The following is a 24,679-nucleotide window of genomic DNA, read 5'->3' as shown; positions in this document are numbered from 1 at the left end:
ACTTGTTTCTGTATAGTGTTCCTTGAACTTGTCAAATAGTGTAGTTTTTCCCAAACTATACCTATTATAGTTTAAATGTATGTTCTTGTCTTGTTTATTGAGCTTAGCAAAATAGTGTAGCGTTCCCTAAACTATACCTATTATAGTTTGTATGTATGTTCTGTAATGAACTGAAAACCCTTGCAATTTAATAGTGTGTATAAATCGGAAATACAAGATTTGTGAAATCACCCTTTTGCTCAACATGTTACAAATGAGTTAACGATATAATAAAATATATTTTGATACAATGCAGTAGTTAAAACGGTTTTGAAGTAATTGCAAGTGATTTGAAATCGCTTGAAATTGTTTGTATGCTAACACAAGATTCCTTATATTTTACTTGTATCCCCCCACCCCCTAAAAACATTGAAAAATAGTGAAATCGTAGGGGCATGAACTCACCTCTAATGCGTGTTAGAGTCTGGATATCGGAGCTGTAGAGATGATCCTTGGGCTAAAGTACGTGGAAATAATGGTATCCTAATAATATTTAAACACGTAATCGTATTTAAATTAGCGAAATAATTAATTAAATTGTTAGACAACACTTAATTTATGTAAGGAATTTCTTACAAAAATTACCAAGAATTGTTTGATGTGTTTATAAGTGTTTTCGGTTTAGCCCTTGACCGAAATCTCTTGATTTCGGTCTTAAAACCTCAACCGAGAACCAGGTTCTCGGTCTAAAGGTGTTCTCGGCCCAAGGTGTTTTTGGTCAGCTTGAAGATTTGAAGATTGTTCTTGGTGTTGTTGGTGAAAATTATGAAGATTTGAAAGATTTTTCTTGGAGATATGAAGATTATTTTATGATACTTGAGAGCAAAAAGAGTGTGTTTTCGGTTGGAAAATTGAGAAAATGACTATGTTTTCGAGTGAAAACATATATATCGGGTGGGTTTTCGGCCGGAAAGGAGATTTCGGTCCGAGGAGTTTGTGGTCCGAGGGTTTTCGGTCGAAAATGAGTTTTCGGTCCGAGGGTTCTCGGTTCCAAAGGGAAAATTTTTGATTTTTAAGTGTATTTTATTCCAAATACTTATATAAAAACATCATTTATATAATTTAAGTCATATTTAACCCTTATGATCTTAGCAAAATCAACAAAATTCGAATTTTATTTAAAGGCTTTGAATTTTATTGACTTGAAAATAACTGGTTGTCACATTATCCCCCTGTTAGAGGAAATTTCGTCCCAAAATTCTTTCTATAGTGAATACATCATGGACTAAGGAAAAAGATGTGGGTACTTTTGTTGCATTTGATCTTCTCGCTTCCAAGTGAATCCAGGTCCCTACTTGGCATTCCAGCGAACCTTCACTATTAGTATGCGACTTTGTTTCGTTCGTTTGACTTCCCTATCCATCATTTCTGATGGTTATTCCACAAAGTTAAGACTCTCATTTATATCGATTTCATCGAGTGGAATCACAAGAGTCTCGTCGGATAGACACTTATTTAGGTTTGACACGTGGAAGACAGAGTGTACGTTGTTAAGTTCTTGTGGTAGACGGAGTTTGTAAGCTACTGGGCCGATTCTAGCGAGAATCTCAAATGGCCCAATGTACCTTAGATTTAGTTTTCCACACTTTCCAAAGCGTATCATGCCCTTCCAGTGTGAGACCTTCAACAGGACGTGGTCCCCAACCTGGAATTTCAAGGGTTTTCGTCTCTTGTGTGCGTAGCTCTTTTGTCTATCCCTAGAGGCTTTCGGTCGTTCTCAGATTTGGACGATATTTTCTGTGGTTTCTTAAATGATCTCCGGGCCAGTGAGAGTGCTATCAGGGACCTGCCCTTTAGCTAGCTGCATGTCACCCACTTCAGCCCATCATAGAGGGGATCTGCACTTACAGCCATAGAGGGCTTCGAACGGGGCAACCTTGATGCTAGAGTGGTAGCTATTGTTTTATGAATACTCGAAAAGTGGCGAATGGGTATCCCAGGCTTTACCAAAGTCGATTACACAGACTCTTAGCATGTCTTCTAGTGTTTGAATGGTTCTCTCACTCTGCCCGTCAGTTTGTGGATGGTATGATGTGCTCATGTCCAGCCTAGTTCTCAGAGATTTTTGTAATGACTGCCAAAACCACGAGGTGAATCTACTGTCTCTATCTGAGATAATAGATATGGGCACACCATGCAGTCGTACTATCTCTCTGATGTATGTTCTGGTCAATTTCTCCATCTTGTCTGTTTCCTTTATTGGTAGGAAGTGAGCGGATTTGGTTAATCTGTCGACGATTACCCAAATGGTGTCATGCCCATCTTTGGTCTTGGGCAACTTGGTTATGAAGTCCATTATAATCCGCTCCAAATTCCACTCAGGTATCTCCGGCTGTTGAAGTAAACCTGAGGGTTTTTGATATTCTACCTTGACTTTGGCACAAGTTAGGCACTTGCCCATGTAGGTAGCAATCAATGCTTTCATGTTTGGCCACGAATAGAGTTTCTTGAGATCCAGATACATCTTATCTGAACCTGGATGAACGGAGTATCGAGTTTTGTGGGCTTCATTCATGACAACATCTTTATAGCCACCAAATTTCGGTGTCCAGATCGGATTCATGAAGTAACGAACTCCGTCACCCTTAAATTCTAAGTTCTTCACCATTCATCTTAAGGCTTCATCTGCCACATTATCCGGATTCAAGGCTTCTAGCTGAGCCTATTTGATCTGTGTGGACAGATGTGAGTGGATTGTCAAGGTTAGTGCCTTCACTCTAAGACCTGAGTGCTCCTTTCGACTAAGGGCATCTGCTACTACATTGGATTTACCGGGATGATAGAGAATTTCGCATTCGTTATCATTGAGTAGATGTACCCATCGTCGCTGTCTCATGTTAAGCTCTTTCTGATCAAATATGTGTTGGAGGCTTTTGTGGTCGGTGAAGATAGTGCATTTGGTACCGTAAAGGTAGTGTCTCTAGATCTTCAGAGCAAATACTACTGCTCCCAATTCAAGATCATGAGTAGTGTAGTTGACTTCGTGTGCCTTTAGCTGTCTCGAGGCATAGGCAATAACCTTTACTCGCTGCATAAGCACACAACCTAGCCCCTGATGGGATGCATCTCAGTATACTACGAAGTCCTCTGTCCCTTCTGGAAGAGACAAGATAGGTGCGCTGCACAGGGCTTGCTTCAGTGTTTGGAACACAGTGTCTTGTTTCTCTTCCCAGCTAAAAGTTACACCCTTCTGGGTCAGGGCAGTAAGAGGTTTAGCGATTCTGGAGAAGTTTTGTATGAATCTGTGATAATAGCCAGCAAGTCCTATAAATTGGCGGATTTCCGTTGGTGTTCTGGGTGCTGACCAGTTCTCGATTGTCTTTATTTTGGAGGGGTCTACGTGTATTCCTTCTTCGCTGACCACGTGACCAATGACGTTTACCTTCCTAATCCAAAACTTACATTTTGAGAATTTAGCATAAAGATTTTCCGCCCTTAATGTTTCTAAGACTTGTGTCAGGTGCTGACTATGTTCTTCCTCACTCCGTGAGTAGATGAGTATATCATCTATGAATACTATCACAAATTTGTCTAGGAAGGGTCGGCACACCCGGTTCATGAGATCCATGAATACCGTGCGTGCATTTGTTAGACCGAAGGGCATTACTACAAACTTGTAGTGACCATAAAAAGTTCGGAAAGCTGTCTTGGGGACATCGTTCTCATGAACTCGTAATTGGTGATACCCTGATCATAGGTCAATCTTTGAAAAGTAACTGGCTCGTTGGAATTGATCGAAGAGGTCGTCTATTCGCAGAAGAGGGTATCAGTTCTTAATGGTAAGCTTGTTTAGTTCGCAGTAATCTATGCACATGCGGAATGATCCATCTTTCTTTTTTCACGAACAGGACCGGTGCTCCCCAGGGTGAGAAGCTCGGTCGAATGAATCCCTTACTGAGCAGTTCGTTTAATTGGTTGGATAATTCTGTTGCATTAGGTGTCTAAGCCCATAACAATTTTGGTATGTACTTGACCCGATTATGAGCATGGTCCTTTTGGGTTGCCTTCACCATAGCAACTGATAGGATGGATTATGGAGAAAGAGGATTAATTATGATTTATTAATATATTATAATAATAATATATTAGTTGAGAAATCATATTATTTAATTAGTATTGATAAGAAATTAATTTGGAGTTAATTTGGTGATCAAAAGAGACTGATTAAATTAATGGGGACTGATTATGAAAATCAGTAATATTTATAGTTTGGGCTCATGGACCTTATTGGTATAAGGTAGACGAAATCTCTATGAGAGTCCATAAAGATTTCGTCCAAGGCTTGTTCAATGGAAGCCCATATGTTGCTTAGGGCCTAAGCAAGGGAATTAGGATTTCCAGGTTGATAACCCTAGAAGCCTCAACTATAAAAGGAACACTAAGGCTCCCAAAAATCGTGCCAATGAGTTCTAAGAGAACCCTAGACGATTTTGAAGCTTCCTCCTCTCTCTCTTGTTCTTCCTTGTTGCTAGTGGTGTTTGTGACTCCATTAGAGGTGCAACACATGGTGCACTAAGCTTTCAAGAGTCAAGGACTTTGTGGATTGTTCTTGTTAACGCTACATAACAAGTAAGGTAAGATTCCAAACCCTTATTTGCATATGAATTTTGTTCTTAGACATGTTAGATTAGGATTTATGCTTTGGAAGATTGTTTGCATGTATAACTTGAGGAAAACCTAGATCCGAAGCATTAGGGTTGGATGTACATCAAACGAATAATGTTATGCTTATAACCCATCAGTGGTATCAGAGCCTAGGGTAGTTTTTCTGTTATATGATGCAAAAGTTAAGTTTTCAAAGCTGGAAAATTGCAAATTTCGAATCTGGACCAGACTCATGACGTGAACACAGTCTGACAGCAGATTTTCAAAATTTTTGCCCTAATTTGATTTGGATAATTACCATAAATTGTTTTTTTCAAATTAAAAATCAGATTTTATGTTATGGTAATTGATATCCTAATCAAATTAATGGATAGTTGTCAATTTAAGATGATTACTTGTTTTATAAGAAAAATATTAATTATTTGTATTTTGATTTGAATTATCTTGTAAGAAAAATAGATTAGGTCAAATTATGTGATAATTATTAATTATATGAAATTTAATTAATTTTCAAATTTGATCTAAAAGATATTTTGAAAAAGTTTCAAAATTTGCCCTCAAGTTTTGGAATTTATAACTTGATTAAAAAAGTTTTAATTTTGAAATATTAAATTGTAAAACCCTCGTATTTTGAATAGTTCAAATCACCCCTTATGGTTTTATTAAATTAATTAAGTGTTTAACTAAAAAAAAATTTAATGAATCCATAATAATATATTTTAAGATTAATCAAATTAAAAGTCTAATTTATTAATAGATTAAACCACCAAGTATTTTAAAAGCATAAAATACACTCTTATACTATATATAAAATTAAAAGTCTAATATATTATATATGTATAAGTAAAGAGTCGGTCTTACCGTTAGTAGGCATCATTCACGAAGCTGGTCTCTAAGGGGTGTTTAAGGAAGCAGCATGTAAAATGACCATCATTGGGTATCTACTCTTACCCACCGCACCCTTGACTAGTGGAGGGTCGTTAGCCGAACGGGTAGGATATGACACAACCTTCCATTATAAATATAATGAAATACGAAGTAACTAAATGCTTTTATAAATTCCCAAATCTTAGTTACTTTAGGAAAAATGTGAATTTGGTGCTAATCCATGAAATTGCACATTGCACATTGTTGGTCGTTAGTGAAGCGTGTGAGGTTAACCGACACACTAATATGGGACCAATGAAGGATGGCAATGGGTAGCTCGTAGATTATCATAGATCAATGGAGCGTGTGTGGTTAACCGACACATTGATTAGGTGATAAACGTCTTCGAGAGTACCAAGCTAATTTGCATGGCTATTCACACCTTGTTTGTGATCCTCGGTATCCCAGTCACAAACTTGAAGTGCATAATCGAGATTAAACATGTCATTGAAAAGTTCAATGAATCTCAAAAGATCTAGGAGTTTCAATTCATTTAAAACCCAATTTTCATTTTCGTTTTTCATGGTGGAAATTGGTAAATCGTCATTTACCTACCTTCAAATATTCTGCAACTGGATTACGGTATCCCTCTTCTGAGTTGTAGAATATTGTGTTGGGTCCTAGCCTTAATATTTCATTTGGGTGTTATATTAAGGATTGAATCAACTAACTTGAATTTCTCCTGTTTTGTAGATGTCAATATCGAACAACTTTGGTCTTCTCGAATCCTTTGGAAAAAGCTTTCCACATGAAGATGATATTCCACGATTGAATCGTGGAAATGGAAATCATACTTCACTTCCTCCACCTCCTCCAATAATTCTCCCTGACCTACGTGTTCGTCGACTTGAAAAGTTCAAGGTCACTCAAGCCCTATTGGCAAGCAAACACAAAGATGGAAAGTCTACATGTACTCACGTCTTAGAGATGAAGTTACATATTGACAAATTGGGAATGTTGGGTGTCGATGTCTCAAGGAAGTTGGCTGTTGACTTGGTTCTTCAATCACTTCCTGACTCATATAGTGAGTTCATTAAAGATTACTATATGATGGACAACGACGTGACCCTCATTGACCTTACCTATTTGCTAATTGATGTTGAATCAGCAATGATTTGGCGCACTGGTAAAGCAAATTTGACTGGTAGGTCAACCTCCCAAACTTCCATGGACATTGACAATGGAAACATTGGAAGTCCAGAAAAGTATTCTCTTCCCAATGGAAAGGGATTGGCCAAGGTCAAACCGTTTGACCGGATGGTAAAGAGAAAGGCTGAATCTGAGATTGTCCCATGTGGTGTTCCAAAAGAGTCCATTTGTTACTACTGCCAAGAGAAGGGGCATTGGTTACAAAGCTTCCCTATTTACCTGAGAGATCGAAAGGATGGGAGAGTCAAGATGTATGACTCTGCTTCAGGTAAAATCCACTATCTAACTCTATTAAGTTCCTATTTGTAGATTCTTAATACATTATGTGATAAGATTGCATTTTGATGTTTTGTAGGATCGAAGAAAAGAAAGGAAGCTTAAAGGAAAAGTATGTTGAGTCTGATCGCGAAGAAATGGATTTCGATCACATGGTTCGATGATTGGATTTTTGAGCTGCTTCTTAGGAGTTAGATAGATTGCTTAGAAATATTTAGTAACATAGTTTTCATTTGTAATTGCGTTGTAAGGACAAGTTTTTCGCCACTTTTATAAATAAAATAAATTTTGTTTTGTCTTATTTATATATATCCTTGCAATGGTATTTGTGAAAATTGATGTTTCTATGTTTCTGTTGATAGCAATATTGAAAAGGATGTGATTCTTAGTTATGTTATTTGTGGTAGTGTCAGAATTTTACAAATAAGGAAGATTCTCATCACCCAAGTTTCAATTGGACAGAAACTTGGAATCATGCGACTTATATTGTATGACAAATGAGAACCTTCGTATTTGGTAATTAAGACTAATTCCTTGTTCACATAAGTATGTGAGTCAAGTGAAGGACTAGGAGATCTAGTATGCATTGTCGTGCACTAGGTCAAGTCCACCACAAAGAACGACAAGAATATTTGTCATGATTTGCTAAAAGTTTAGTAAATATGGTTATGCTTACAAGATTAAGTGTAATTCTAAATCATTGAAAAAGTTTCAATGTATAGCAGAACGAATAAGAAGAATCATTAGGCAGAAAGATAAAAGTTTCTCCAATATGAAAAGAAGGGAGAGTACTTAAGTATCGTATTTTATGATTAACTTAGTGATTATGAAATCGTGTCACAATTGATCCTCTAAGGACACCTAAGTGCACTAGTATGGCTAAGAAGAGGAGTCGGAAATTGTTGGATTGGTTAAATCAAAAGGTGAATCATACTTCGTTCCAAAATCAAGTCTTAGAGTCGTACTCCAAGATTGTGCATTGAGTGACACATATTAGGAAGTTTTATAACACACTCATCAAATGTGGAATAGAAAATGTCTTCTTATTCCTGTACACTTGAAATTGTTAACTTGTGATGTCTTGGATAGGACAAAGACAAACTAAGACCAATTGTGTGAAGTGTTTGTCTTGATAAGAACCCGCACTAACTCTTGAATATTTGTTTGTCAAGGAATGTTTCTTGAAAAGAGAATCTTATATGTCTAGAGATTAGTGGGAGTCTTAATGGTCTTGAATAGCTTCAGGAACTAATCAAGAATAAACCTATTGTGTATCACTAGCACACGACTTGAGGTTTATAACCTATCGTGTTGACGTATTCTTGTTTTTGTGCCATTCCAGTTAAGTTAACTATACATGTGAGTCCTAAGAGTTCTCAATTGATTGCATAAGGCAAATAACCTTGATTGGTGAAAATTCATTGATCTGTATGGGTGAGCTGCTCAACAACTTGGAAGACATGGTAGGCCCTTGTGCTGCCAGGTGGCAAGAAATTAAGATTGAACAAGTTCAGTCCATATGAGTTTGGATTTGTCACAAACATTGTCTTGTGATTTTGGTTATGACAAATTCGCATGGATAGGAATACATACACCATAAAATCTAAGTGACAAGGTTTCTTTCTGCTTCATGAAAATGATTGTGAGGAAACGCTTTCACTAGGAAGATTTTAACGAGATAGAGATTATGTAAATTGCATTCTCAAAATTCGATTATGATTACGGTATCCCTCTTTGTAGTTCGAATTGTGAGATTTGGCAATTAGTTTAACATTTAAGACTTATTGTTGTAAGTTCTGAAATGTTAGACACATATATGAGCTTTCTAATAAAAGGTGTATGAGCTTAGATAAAAGCTTATCGAAGCGTCTCGTATCAGAAATATGAACTTTGGTAAGAAAGTCAATAAGTATTGATTTCTAGAAGTTCAGCTGATTTCTAAATACATGTCAAAGCTAGTGGGAGCATAAATGTTATGCTGGTAAGGATATAATTATCATGTTAGTGGGAGCATGATTATTATGTTGCGAGTTATCAATATTAATTATAGTAAACAAAAGTTTCAATTCGTAAAGATTGTAGAGTTTGAAAAGTTGTTTTGCTATAATTAAGGGAGAGGAACTTATACTTCATTTGAAATCTAAAAGCTTAGATCGAGAAATTTTAATCAAATTTAGTTAAAGGACATATATGAATGTTATGTTGAAAAGGTTCAACATAAGGAAATTCAATATATGGCAATATTATAGCAGGAGACTGGTAAAGTATCACGTCTTTATGTAAGACATTGTGTATCGTATCCCATACGCTTCAGGTATAGGATCGATTGCATATGCTGTAATATTCGAACGTTCTGATTTTCCAAATGCCTAGGGCATTAAGATGGAAAAAGGACCGGAACCGGATATGACTAAAATAATTAAACAACTATCAAGGACGATCTAAGGTTCGCCAAGGATTGGTCACTTGTGGGCAGTTGGAAGTATAGTAATGGATGGACCATATTGATATTATTACGAATAGATAGGATTCTATTTAGAATGTGTTGTCATATGGCAAATATGGAAATACTTCCATAATAGGAGTTGGATATTAAGGATTTTTGTAGATTAGAAACTTTTATGAAAGAAGGATGTTCAAAGGAATGTACTTTGAATTTGAGACTTCATGTCTATGGAGTTGTCTTGTAACAATCTCCAATAGAGCACTTTGTAATATCATTGGCAAATTCTTGGTGACTTTGGTGCTATGTCATTACAAAAGGACCATTTCATAAAATGTTAGAATCTAACACATAGCAAGAATTTGGTATTCTTACACTTGTGATAAGGATTTGGAATTATGAAATGAGCATCATTGGAAATGTGTTCAATTGATCTATTTCACAAAATAACGACCATAGGTAAACATAGTGTGCATGCTTAGAGCATTGGATCACTATTGTTTTTGATTCAAGTATTAAGTTGATTATCTGAAACATTATACAATGATTAATGTGTAATTGATATGGTGATTAAATAAAAGGTGTTTTATTTATACTCAAAGTGTTGAGGCCATATTGGATTCGATTATTCTTGTGTTTCACTTCGCATGTTTTGACTTCCCGAATAATAAGATTATTCAAACTATCCACAGTTGATCATACTTTGGAAGTAGGTATTGAGGCAAGACTGTCATGAATCCGACTGTAGATTGTCTGAAGCGTTTTAGACATAGCAGAAGTCTGCTGTAGTGTTCACGAGTGCTTATAAAATAAGATTTGAGTATTGGATTAAACCCACGCTCATGTGAATCACTTCATGGATTTTATCACGGGTGATTGTGAGACGATAATATCTTATATTCTTGAAATGGAGACATGTGAGTTGTAGTTTGCAAGTCGGTTGCACATTGACATATGTAAACGCACCAGTAACTTGGTGTTATAAAACATATTGTTGTGTGTGATTTAAAGAGTAAGTATATGTGAGCATTTGAGTCGAAGTTTATCCGTTCCTTTTACCCTAAGAGGGATAAAAGCGATATCTGTGGGACCCTAAATGATTTAGTGATGACACCGTAAGTGTTGGCCAGTCGTCATAAGTCGGAAATCGGGAAACAACACATAGATAGAGAGAATGATTAAAATCCATGTATCATGTCTATACGATATCTAGAATGGAGGAATATATGATCCCTTATCTAAAGGACACGTTGCTGATAAGATCAGAGTTCAACAACGGCTTTTGAAAGCTACGATTGCTAATTAGGTTCTGAAGTCATACTTGCAAAATAGTTATTAGACTTATCTAAGTGGGAGACTCTTGGATTAGGTGTCTAAGCCCATAACTATTTTGGTATGTACTTGACCCGATTATGAGCATGGTCCTTTTAGGTTGCCTTCACCATAGCAACTGATAGAATGAATTATGGAGAAAGAGGATTAATTATGATTTATTAATATATTATAAGAATAATATATTAGTTGATAAATCATATTATTTAATTAGTATTGATCAGAACTTAATTTGGTGATCAAAAGAGATTGATTAAATTAATGGGGACGGATTATGTAAATCAATAATATTTATAGTTTGGGCTCATGGACCTTATTGGTATAAGGTTGACGAAATCTCTATGAGAATCCATAAAGATTCCGTGCAAGGCTTGTTCAATGGAAGCCCATATGTTGCTTAGGGCCTAAGAAAGGGAATTAGGGTTTCCAGGTTGATAACCCTAGAAGCCTCAACTATAAAAGGAACCCCAAGGCTCCCCAAAATCGTGCCAATGAGTTATAAGAGAACCCTAGACGTTTTTGAAGCTTCTTCCTCTCTCTCTTCTTATTCCTTGTTGCTAGTGGTGTTTGTGACTCCATTAGAGGTGCAACACTTGGGGCACTAAGCTTTCAAGAGTCAAGGACTTTGTGGATTGTTCTTGTTATTGCTACATAACAAGTAAGGTGAGATTCCAAACCCTTATTTACATATGAATTTTGTTCTTAGACATGTTAGATTAGGGTTTATGCTTTGGAAGATTGTTTACATGTATAACTTGAGGAAAACCTAGATCCAAAGCATTAGGGTTGCATTTACAGCATAGGAATGATGTTATGCTAATAACCCATCAAATTCATACACCTCTGCTGGTGCTAGGCGATACGCGGATTTGGCTACGGGGGTAGCTCCATGAATCAAGTCGATTCAGAACTCGACTTGGCGTTCAGGAGGAACTCCTGGAAGATCTTCGGGGAAGATATCAGGAAAATTACTGACTTTGGGAATGCTCTCAAGGTCTTTTACTTATTGTTTTTCGTTGACTACATGAGCTAGGAATGCGAGACACTCTTTGCGCATGTATTTTTGGGCTTTGATGCATGAGATGATTCGAAGGTTCGTACTGGGTTTGTCGCCGTAGATAACGAGGGCTTCGCCACTTGGCAGATTAAGGCGAATGCCTTTTTCATAGCATAGAATATCAGCATGGTGAGGACTTAACCAATCCATGCCGATGATGACATCGAAGCTTTTGATGGAGACCGACATAAGATCGATTGGGAAGGAATAGTCGTTTAGAGTGAGGGTAGAGTCCATGAATATGTCGTCAGTGCTCTCTTTCTTCTCGTTAGCCATTTCGACAATGAATGTTTCTTTTAGTGATTGTGGTTTGTGTTTGAGTAAGTGTTTGAATTTATGGCTGACGAAACTCCTCTCCATACCACTATCAAAGAGTATGCATGCATAAGAGTTATCGAGAAAGAACGTACCCATGACTACTGTGGGATTCGCTACTGCCTCCTCCTGACCCATTGCTAGCACTCTTCCTGTGTTGCCAGTATTACTTGCCTTCAGGCAATCCTTCTTGTAGTGCCCGGCTTCTCCACACCCATAGCAGGTCTGGCCTACTCCAGTTCTGGGGGCCTGAGCATTAGGCTGCACCAGTGTCTTACAGAAACGGGTTGTATGCCCCTTCTTGTTACAGTTGGTGCATTGTATTTCCTGACAAGGCCCGTGGTGGTGGAAGTCGCATTTGTTGCACTTCGGTAGGTTACCAGCGTATCGACTGGGAGGTGTTGGAGCAGTAGGAACAACGATAGGAATGGTAGCAGCATGGACTACCACTGTTTGTTGTTTCTTTGAGGGCTCCTGCGAAGATTAGACCTTTCTTTTGTTCCATAATTTGTTCTTGTTGCCACTCTCTTTGGGCTGTTCAGGAGTGGCTGTTACGGAGTCTTGGCAATCTTCGTGATCCACTAGTGGTTGTGCCAGACGCTTCGTACTATCGAATGTAAGTGGATTGGCAGCTAGGACATTTCCTTGAGTCGGGGGAGTTAATCCCCATATGTACCTTTCCACCTTCTTACTCTCCGGGGTGACCATCTCGGGACATAGAAGGGCCAGGTCACTAAACCTAGCAGTGTAAGCAGCAATATCAGAGTCCTTCATATTCAGACTCCAGAGCTCCTACTATAGTTTTTGCATCTCGCCCCCCGTGCAGTATTCTGCTAGTATTAGTTCCTTCAAATCATCCCAGCTCATGGAATTGGCTATTGGGAGAGTCAATGACTTGACTTGGCTGTTCCACCAAGTGAGGGCTCTGTCTATGAAAGTGCATGCTGCAAATTTCACTTTGCTAGACTCGAGGCATGCACAAATTTCGAATATTTATTCGGTCTTCTCGAACCAACGTGTTAAAGCAATGACACCTCCAGTTCCATCGAAGGACTTGGGTTTAGCGTTGTTGAAGTCCTTATAGAAACACTCCCTTGGGTGTCCATGACTATCCCCGTGGTTAGAAGAGTTGGCACCACTACCCGCCCCGCTAGTGCCACTTGTATTGATCTGCGACATAGCGGCAGCCACAACGGCGGTTACTGCTGCTTGGAAGACAGCAGGGTCGTACTGAGGATGTGGTGGCGGTGGATTCGTTGGAGGGTTGTTTTTCTTTCTGTTGGACTTCTTTGGAGGCATCTTTCTCAATAATGATTTAAGAGAAAATGATGATAAGTCCATATATTGGTCATGAGTCAGGTGATAATTAACAATATATATCTTATCTTGACTGTTACAGTGTTCTATTAAGCGATTTACAGTGAAAGTCTACTAATATAAGTAAATAATCGCCAACTTCATTTATAGCAACACATGTAAAGAATTTGTATAGCGTGACTCACACTGGTTCCCTCTATAGACACCTAGTGTATACGAATTATGTATAACTATCAAGGCCTAAATGCTCTTGTTCTAGTGTTGTAGAGTCATAAAATAATCCTATAGTATTTTAATTTCATGTTTGGTTCTAGAGTTTCTCTTGTATGAATTATTGGTAAGTTTTAGACTCGTTGCAACACCATTATCACTCCCAAACACATGTTGGTCGTATCTCAGATAAATATAGTTGATCAGGCTATATATATCCCATATATGATTACATAACTGTCTAGGTTTAACTGTAGTGTCCAACATCTAAATACTTTTGTATAGTTCTTTCTATGATACTATTTCGGGTATGTATGTATGTTTGTATACTCCTTATAAATACTTAGATTTTAAAAGTATACTTTTAGTCAGAGCACTTCGGCTCCATTTTGTTTATAGTTGTATATCTTGTAAGGTTTGATATACTTAGTTCACTATAAATAATGCTCTGATACTAATCTGTCATACCCTCAAACCGGAACGGCGAAAACGTTCGGGGGCGGAGGACGTCATGTACAGTATCACAACAATTGCATAATAGTAATCAAAGCAAACACAACCATTACGTTGATAAAATATAATATTTACATCTGTTCAATACATAGTTTGTATGACATCAAAATGTATAGCAAAAGTATAGAAGTCGCGACTCTAAAAGCTCCGTCTTCTCAAAAAACCTGTGGATGTACCTGTCTACCGGTTCCCTGAGAATACAAGTGTTTTTGAAAGTGTATCAACATTTAAGTTGGTGAGTTCATAAGTATGTATTTGAGATGGAAAGCTTGTCTTTGTTCTTTGAAAATGTTATAGTGTACTTCCAGAAAATCCAATATTTTCTATAGTGAATGAAATGTAGTCTTAGGCCTTAAGACCAAAATATATGTAGTTACTGTATTTTGAAATAGTGAACTGTACTCTGAAATAGTGAAATGTACTTTGAAATAGTGAACTGTACTCTGAAATAGTGAACTGTAGTCTTGTTAATAATTAAAACTATGTCATGAATGTTTCTTGAAATTGTATGTTGTACTAGTGTACTCTGAACTAGAAAAACAGTATACTGTAGTAGTGTCTGTAGTAGTGTTTGTATGAAAACCTTATTGTATGAGTGCCTGGATTCCACCAGCTATAGTGTAAAATAGTGTACTGTAGTTTCATTATTTAAAATAAAACTCTTTAAAGTAGTGTTAATCCCGTAAACAAATGTTTTAGTTAATACTATTGTGAGTTTCATATAACCATGCTTGATATTACCTAGTGGCCTCTACGACGTTCTTCAGACATCGGAATGTTATGACATTTGTCACCCCAGGCCTGTCGGCCTAGCTGTTGCAAGCAGCTCAGGTGCGGGATTGTCAGTCCCGTATAGATCTATACACAAATTCACACTCTCCCTCCAGGAGACTCTAATTATAATTTATAGGACTTAGAACTGTACCGTGGTGGGTACCCCAAAGTAGTGCCTCACAACCCTGTATTATCTAGTTTACGTGTAGTGTAGTAGTGTTCTCTTGTACTTGAAACTGTATGTATTACCTTGTAGTAGTGTACTTTGTAATGTAAAATAATTATACTTAAATAATTATTTTAGTAGTGTATCCTTGAATTAGTGAAATAGTGTAGTGTACCATAAACTATACCTATTATAGTTTATATACATGTTTCTGTATAGTGTTCCTTGAACTTGTAAAATAGTGTAGTGTTTCCCAAACTATACATATTATAGTTTAAATGTATGTTCTTGTATTTTTTATTGAGCTTAGCAAAATAGTGTAGCGCTCCCCAAACTATACCTATTATAGTTTGTATGTATGTTCTGTAATGAACTGAAAACCCTTGCAATTTAATAGTGTGTATAAATCAGAAATACAAGATTTGTGAAATCACCCTTTTGCTCAACATGTTACAAAATGGTTAATAATATAATAAAATATATTTTGATACAATGCAGTAGTTAAAACGGTTTTGAAGTAATTGCAAGTGATTTGAAATCGTGTGTATGCTATCACAAGATTCCTTATATTTTACTTGTATCGAGAATTGTTTGATGTGTTGATAAGTGTTTTCGGTTTAGCCCTTCACCGAAATCTCTTGATTTTGGTCTTAAAACCTCAACCGAGAACCAGGTTCTCGGTCTTAAGGTGTTCTCGGTCAGGAACGAGTTCTCGGTCCAAGGTGTTTTCGGTCGGCTTGAAGATTTGAAGATTGTTCTTGGTGTTCTTGGTGAAAATTATGAAGATTCGAAGGATTTTTCTTGAAGATATGAAGATTCGTGTATGACACTTAAGAGCAAAAAGAGTGTGTTTTCGGTTGGAAAAGTGAGAAAATGACTATGTTTTCGAGTGAAAACATATATATCGGGTGGTTTTTCGGCCGGAAAGGAGATTTCGGTCCGAGGAGTTTGCGGTCCGAGGGTTTTCGGCCGACAAGGGGTTTTCGGTCCGAGGGTTCTCGGTTCCGAAGGGAAATTTTTTTATTTTTAAGTGTATTTTATACCAAATAGTTATATTAAAACATCATTTATATAATTTAAGTCATATTTAACCCTTATGATCTTAACAAAATCAACAAAATTCGAATTTTATTTAAAGGGTTTGACATTTATTGACTTGAAAATAACGGGTTGTTACACAATGACAACTAAACTTAAAATATTATCCAAGTTACATTTAGATGTACAACTGTTGCATTCCTTAACGTGGGGGAAACATTGTGCCAACCAGATACGTTCAAAGGGACGTTGTTCCACAAATACCTCCCAATTTCATGTGTCAACCAATTACCAGGCTTCCCGATAGGGGAATATATGATCTCCCTGTCGAAAGCCAAATCTACGGGCGTTCCCTTGTTTGCTCGTATCCATTTTCCTTGCTCGATGTTCTTTGACAAGCCCCTTCTTTTCTTTGGAAGCTCGACTGAAAAAATACAATAAAACTTATTAGTCACGATAACCTATAATAAATTAATAAAAATAACTAATAAATATATCATAATAAAACTTACCATCCTGTTCATGCTGCCCGCGACCAAAGCCTCCTGGAGGTGGTGGATCCCCAGCTCCATCACCTCCATGTCCAAGGCTCATAATGTAACATCCATAAAATTCATGAAAATTAAAACTTTTTCAAGCATTCCAAAACCATTATTTATTACAAAATGTTTAAAAAATAGTTTCATATCAGAGTATCCCAGAAATCAAAATCATAAAATGTGAGGAGGTGCACGATCATGCCTTCGCCTTCCAGCGATCATCTGAAGTACCTGAAACAAAATCCAAAACTGTAAGCCCGAAGCTTAATGAGTTCCCCCAAAATACCAACACCATACAAACATAACCATATTATAGCAAACAAACAACATGCATACTGAGCCATCAGCCTGATTGGACCGCCTCGCAGGGCCATCAGCCTATCTGCACCGCTCTCCAAGCCATCGGCACACGTCTGGACCGCCTCGCGGGCCTTCAGCCTATCCGGACCGCTCGTCAGGCCTTCAGCCTGACTAGTACGCCCTTACCGGGTTTGTAGTCTATCCGGGTCGCCCTGGCTATGTTGGCTAAGAGCACAAAGCAGAGACCACCTCAACCCATCCCCAATCACACAATCAACACATAAATATCAAATGCTAGCATATAAAAACAGTCAGACTGATCTAACAGATCACTAATCATAGCATCATCCTATATACTAGGATACCGACCTAACCGGTCACTAACATAACATCATCCTATATACTAGGAGACCGACCTAAGAGGTCACTAAGCATATCATCATGCAATAACCAGGATAACAATCCAAAAAGAAGGGTCAGCATTGGTGCGTTCAACCCTGTTAGTATAGCGAGGACAACTTACCTCACAATGTCGAACTGTAGTGATAAGATCAAACCCCCGAATCACAGCCACAGACTCCACCACCTATAAACACCATATGACTAAGTCCATCAAATTCCCAAATTACCAAACTACGCTTAAAAGTCCAACTGGTTAACCCTTGGTCAATGTCAGAGTCAACGGTCAAGGTCAGCAGTCCATGTTGACCCAACTCGTCGAGTGCAGCTTACTGACTCGTCGAGTTCCTTCAGAACTCAAAGAATCGTGAAAACCCCAGACGACTCGCCGAGTTTCCAGACAACTCATCGAGTCCATGCAGTGTCCAAAATGTCGGGAAAACCCTAACCAACTCGTCGAGGTATCTCACCAACTCGCCAAGTTCATGCAGAATCGAAAAAACGGGAAACCCTCATCCAACTCGTCGAGTTCCTTCAGTCATTTTCTCATTCAGATGCTTTTAAGCGAAACCAAGGCTCTAAACTATAGATCTAGCCTTGTAGGGTGTAGTTATCACGTAAAGTTGCTAACTTTACGTGCATACAAGGCTCCAAGAAGCTAAAACACTGAATACTAGCCTTAGGAAGAGGTTTTGGACATGGAAAAGGGCTAGGGCTAGATAGAGTCGAGAACTTTATGCTCATGAGGGCCTAGAGGATTCCAAATCTGAAACCACGTTCTCATGACAAGCTCAAACCCGAGCATGACCCCCTTTTTGCACCAAAATGCCCATATACTAACATAAGAAGAGATCTAAGGAATGGAAAGCCAAGGTAAGGACATTTTACCTTCAACTGGATGCCAACACGATGTATATACTGGATCTACAAGCTTCTTCTCATTCCAAGCCTCTAAATCTTCAAGACTCTTCAAGAAATGCACTAAACACACATTTTTAGCCTCACACACACACAAACTCAAAAATACGGTTAGATCGATTAGGGTTCGCTTCTGGACGTGAAAAGTGGCAAGGTTGGCTGGGGGAAAGGACTTAAGTTCCTTTAAATAGGGTGCAAACCCTAAAAATTAGGGTTTTCATGCACAACCTCTACTCGTCAAGTTGGGGTCCTCCAACTCGTCGAGTAGGTTCCATAAATCATGCTACCATATATGCCTCTACATGATGAGTTGGGGCATCCAACTCGTTGAGTAGGTTTAGAAACATAAATATGAAGCTTTAAAGTTTATACCTGGGAGTCAGGGTGTTACAATTCTCCCCCACTTGAACTAGACTTCGTCCTCGAAGTCTGCTGCGGTGAACAACTCCGGATAATTATCCCACACCTCTGCCTCCGGCTCCCAAGTCCACTCAGATCCTCTCTGGTGCTCCCATTGTACCTTTACCAAAGGTACCTCCTTGTTCCGTAGAACATTCACCATCCTCTCCAGAATGGCCACTGGCCTCTCCACGTAATTCAGGCGCTTATCGACATGAATGTCATCCAATGACACCACTGCCTCCTCATCCAATATGCACTTCTATAATTGCGAGACGTTGAAAGTTTTGTGGATCTGACTAAGCTCCTTTGGGAGATCCAGTCTATACGCCACCTTTCCAACCCTGACAATAACCCTAAATGGCCCAATATATCGGGGACCCAACTTCCCCCTCTTCCTGAAGTGAATCACACTCTTCTAGGGTGAGACCTTCAGTAGCAACATGTCACCAACCTGAAACTCCAACTCAGATCGGCGCCAGTCGACGTAACTCTTCTACCGACTCTGAGCAGTCTGCAGTTGCTGCCTGATCTGTTGAATCCTCTCGTTAGTCTGCAGAAATACCTTTGTCTGTCCCATCACTCTGTGGCCAACCTCACCCCAACAGACCGGGGTGCGACATCTCCGTCCATACAACATCTCATAATGTGGAGAGCCAATGCTGGAGTGAAAGCTGTTGTTGTAGGAGAACTCTGAAAGGGGTAGGTATGAGTCCCAACTCCCACCGAAGTCAATAATGCAAGCTCTCAGCATATCCTCGAGGGTTTGTATGGTCCACTCTCTCTAATCGTCAGTCTGCGGATGATAAGTTGTGCTGAAATGCAACCGCGTGCCCAGTTCCTCATGGAATTTCTGCCAGGAGGTGAACTGAACATCACGGTCTGACACGATAGAGACCAGAACTCCATGGTGAGCAACGATCTCGCGGATATACACGTCGGCCAGCTTCTCGGCTGATGAGCTCTCCCGGATGGGCAGAAATGAGCACTCTTGGTCAGTGGATCCATGAAGACCCATATCGCATCATATCCCTTCGCCGTCCTCGGCAGCTTGGTGATAAAATCCATCATGATCTGCTCCCATTTCCACATGGGAATCTCTACAGGCTGTAGATTTCCATGTGGCCTATGGTGCTCAGCCTTGACCATCCTGTAGGTCAAGCACCTCTCGACGTACCAAACAATCTCTCTCTTCATGCACGGCCACCAATAGCTCAAACTCAGATCCCGATACATCTTGGTGGCCCCCGGGTGAATAGAGAAGCGAGACTTATGAGCCTCCTCCAATACAATATGTCTAACCCCACCAGACATTGAAACCCATACCCGGCCATAACGGGTCAACAATCCGCGACTATCCTGCACAAATCGGGTGATGTCGCCCCTGATCCTATCAAGCTTCCAGTTCTCCTACCGTATCCCCTCATCCTGAGCTTCTCTAATCAAGCCCACGAGTGGAGAATCCACAGATATCCTCATACATGCTGTTGAGCCAGAAGATCCCGCCGACTTGCGGCTCAGAGCGTCCGCAACCTCATTCGCTTTACCCGGATGGTAAAGGATCTCACAGTCATAATCCTTGACAACGTCTAGCCACCTGCGCTGCCTCATGTTCAGGTTCGGCTGATCCATGATGTGTCTCAGACTCTTGTGGTCCGTGTATATGGTACAACGGACCCCATAGAGGTAATGCCTCCAAATCTTGAGAGCGAATACCACCGCTCCCAACTCCAAATCATGTGTGGGATATCTCGTCTCGTGCGGCTTCAGCTGCCGCGATGCATATGCTATCACTCATCCTCTCTGCATAAGGACCGCTCCCAATCTGGTGATCGATGCATCACAAAAAACCACAAAATCCTCGACTCTGTTAGGGAGTGTCAACACTGGCGCCTCGCAAAGTCGTCGTCTCAGCGTCTCGAATGCAGTCTGCTGCTCAGGGCTCCACCGGAAACCACCCCCTTCCTTGCCAGACTAGTGAAGGGTACCGCAATCTTGGATCTTGCCAATCCTAAAAAGCTCCTGATATTCGAGGGAGATTTCGGAACCTCCCACTGCATAACCGCCTCAATCTTGGCCGAATCGACCAATATCCCCTCCTGGTTAATGACATGACCAAGGAACTGAACCTCTCGTAACCAAAACTCGCACTTCGAGAACTTGGCATACAACCGCTCTCACCTCAAAACTCCCAGTAGCTCACGAAGATGCTCCTCATGCTGCTCCCTGGTCATGGAGTGCACCAACATATCATCTATGAACATGATGACCGAGCGACCGAGCATCGGTCTGCAGACCCGATTCATCATGTCGATAAACATTGTCGGCTTGTAGGTGAGCCCAAACGGAATCACCACGAACTTGTAATGTCCATAACGAGTCTGGAACGCGGTCTTCTCCACATCCTCCTCTCTAACCCTGACCTGATGTTATCTGGACCTCAGGTCTATCTTGGAGAACCAAGATGCTCCATGCAACTGATCGAAAAGATCATCTATTCTCGGGAGTGGGTAACGGTTCTTCACCGTCAACTTGTTCAACTCCCGGTAGTCAATGCACATCTGGTGAGAACCATCCTTCTTCCTGACGAAGAGAATCGGCGCTCCCCACGGAGAACTGCTCGGACGAATGAAATGGAAACTTACTAAGTGATAACTTTCAAATTCAGAGAAACCCTAGAATTAATAAAAATGGGCAATCCTGAGCCAAATCATGTTTTCCGAAAACAAACAAAGGTTCAGAAAGCAAAAATCAAAAAGGATAGGTGCAGAGACTCGATGGAAGCTATTCTAACGAATGGAGTTGATTGTCTTACGTTAGTAGAGGAATCCTTCTATCGAAACTTCAGAAAAGATGAAGGATAAACCTGTAAACATACTAGAGAAGAATTGTTGTCAATTGATTCCATATTGAAGAAAGAATCGAATATTCATTGATCAAACCATTCACTCCATAATCTGATAGATCTTTTGAAGAACTGATTAATCGGACGAGAATAAAGATAGAGTCCCGTTCTACATGTCAATACTGGCAACAATGAAATTTATAGTAAGAGGAAAATCCGTCGATTTCAAAAATCGTGAGGGTTCAAGTCCCTCTATCCCCAAAAAGACCATTTGGCTCCCTAATTCTTTATCGCGTCCTTTTTTTTCTTTATCCTTTTTTCGTTAGCGGTTCAAAACTCCTTATCTTTCTTATTCACTACTCTTTATACAATGAGCGTAAAATCACATGTGATATATATGATACATGTACAAATGAACATCTTTGAGCAAGGAATCCCCATTTGACTGATTCACGATCGATAATTTTATTCATACTGAAACTTACAAAGTTGTTCTTTTAACAAATTATAGGCCCGGGATGAGGCTTTGTAATACCCTTTCAATTGACATAGACCCAAGTTCTCTAGTAAAATGAAAATGAGTATGAGACATGATGAATAGTTGGGATAGCTCAGTTGGTAGAGCAGAGGACTGAAAATCCTCGTGTCACCAGTTCAAATCTGGTTCCTGACACATGATTAATTTGTATGAGTCTCTATTCTACCAATTAATTGATATGAGCAATTAATTGATATGAATACATATTCATTAAGAGTCTAGATAATAATACATATTCTCCATCTCGTTCTTTAGAACCCCATCTATTTGATTTTTATAGAGGGGGTAAAGAGTTTATTATACAAAGTATGTAAAAAAAGGGAGATTCTATTTTCTCTTCTTTTTTATTTCTTCTCTGGTTCAAAAAGAAAAGAATGTGAATACTTCATACACATATGCATATTCGAAGGTTAAGGTTGAAAGATTCAATAGAGTAGTTAAAGGATGCGAATAAATAAGATTTACTCCTACATTACATGACTTTATAGATTCCCCTTAAGTGAATACTTCATACACAGTTTTGTATTTTCTTTTCCATTTTTAATTTACTCCTACATTACATGACTTTATAGATTCCCCTTAAGTGATGTGTGCAGTCCAAAGTTGATGTTGCATAATTCGTTTGGTTCCTCCTATCGACTTGGCTCATCCGAAATAAGTATTTTACAAATTTGAGAATCCCGATTAATTCCTAAGTTTATTTTATTGTATTTTTTTATTCTATACATAATAAAAATACAAACCATAAACGAGACTTCAATTACTCTGTTTAATCTAGAATCGAACCTGGAATCTATAGAATTGTATAATTGAAGATTCGTTTTTTATCATTCAATGAGCATCTTGTATTTCATAAAAATTGGGAGCAATATAATCCTTACGTAAAGGCCATCCTATCCAACTTTCTGGCATTAATATACGTTTCAAACGGGGATGATTATCATAAGACTGCTTGCCCAACAATTCCTGCAGCTGTGATGACAGCTCCCGCATCTCTAGTGGTGCTAATCGGTACGACGCCTTGGCGATAGGGGCCGCACCTGGCACTAGGTCGATCCTGAACTCGACCTGTCTCTCTGGAGGCACTCCGGGTAACTCCTCCGGAAACACATCAACGAACTCTGTGACAACCAGAACATCCGTTACCGAAACCTGATCCTTGACCCGCGTATCTACCACATACGCTAAATAACCCGCACACCCGTGCTGAATGTACTGCCGAACCCTGGCAGCTGAGCAAAACCTTGAACCCAATATGGTACCCTCGCCGTAGATAATCAGTTCTCCCCCACTTGGGGTTCGAACTACCACCCGCTAACCCTCGCAGTCGATCATGGCACCGAAGCGACTAAGCCAATCCATACGCACAATCACACATACATCCCCCATGGGAATTGGAATCAAGTCTATCAGGAAGGATACCCCGAAGCTCTCCAACACGCAACCCCGATAGATTGAAGAAGCGGAAATCCTGTGTTCATTGGCGATAGAGACTCATAACGGACACTCTAGCTCTCTTAGTGGCAAACCGAACTCCCTATTGAACGACTGAGAGACAAATGACCGACTCGCCCCCGAGTCAAATAATACCAAAGCAGGTAAGGAGTTCACTAAGAACGTACATAATCATAGGTACAAACATATAAGCCTAAAAAAGATACAATCTATAAGATAAAGGATAGAAACATACCAGCAACCACATCTGATGTTGTCCTGGCCTCCTCGGCTGTAAGCTATAAGGCGCGTCCCCGAGCCTTCGGAGCCTGTGCCAGCCTGGCAGCGAGCTGTGGACAGTTGGTCTTCACGTGACCAACCTGATCGCAGTGATAGTAGATCCTCATATCCTCAACCGGGGCTGGCTGGCGGCAATCTCTCGCAAAGTGCCCCTCCTTGCTGCATTTGCGGCACACACTACAAGATCTGCAAGTTCCCGAATGGCCCTTCCTACACATCCCACAAGTGCGGCCGTGCTGGCCCCAGACCTAGAAACAACGGTCTTGGGCCGGTTCGGCGCAGGCTGTGACTGCGTCGGGGCCTGCCTCTGCTCTCGCAACTGTAACTCGATCTCAAGCTCATGCCTCCTAGCGGCCTCCTGTAACTTCATCAATGTATCACAACGCTGGGTAGCAACAAACTGACGGATGTCGGGCTTGAGCATGCTCAGATAACGTGTCATCTGAGCTTGCTCGGAAGCAAGCTCTGGGCAAAACATCGCCCTCTCAGTGAACATACGGGTGATCTCCGTCACCGACTCCGTAACCTGCCTCAAATCCAAAAACTCCTGTGCCAGCCGCTCGCGCTCCACCCGTGGAATGTAGCGAGCGCGGAACATCTCCCTGAACTAATCCCAAGTAACCGCAGCTCTCTAATCATCAGTATACAATCCTATCATCAACCTCAACCAGTCCTTTGCTCCAGACCTCAGCAGGTTCAGAGCACATCTGACTTTCTGGTCAGCAGGACATGAGCATGTGAAGAAACATCCCTCCACGTCAGACAAACACCTCATGACTACGATCGGGTCATGAATCCTATCAAAAGTCGGGGGCTTCATCTTATCGAAGTCCCGGTACTGAAAAG

General features: G+C 39.8%; 1 non-coding gene across 1 annotated transcript; it reads left to right on the top strand.

Moving 5' to 3' along the window:
• The first annotated feature begins 22,161 nt into the window (after positions 1-22,161).
• TRNAF-GAA (transfer RNA phenylalanine (anticodon GAA)) lies at positions 22,162-22,234 on the top strand. Its single transcript has one exon. It is a non-coding gene; the product is annotated as a tRNA-Phe (tRNA).
• The last annotated feature ends 2,445 nt before the right edge of the window (positions 22,235-24,679 follow it).

Source organism: Lactuca virosa, chromosome 8, assembly GCF_052849685.1.
Source record: "Lactuca virosa cultivar CGN04683 chromosome 8, Lactuca_virosa_CGN04683_v6, whole genome shotgun sequence".
NCBI lineage: Eukaryota > Viridiplantae > Streptophyta > Magnoliopsida > Asterales > Asteraceae > Lactuca > Lactuca virosa.
This window is presented reverse-complemented; position numbering and strand designations above follow the sequence as displayed.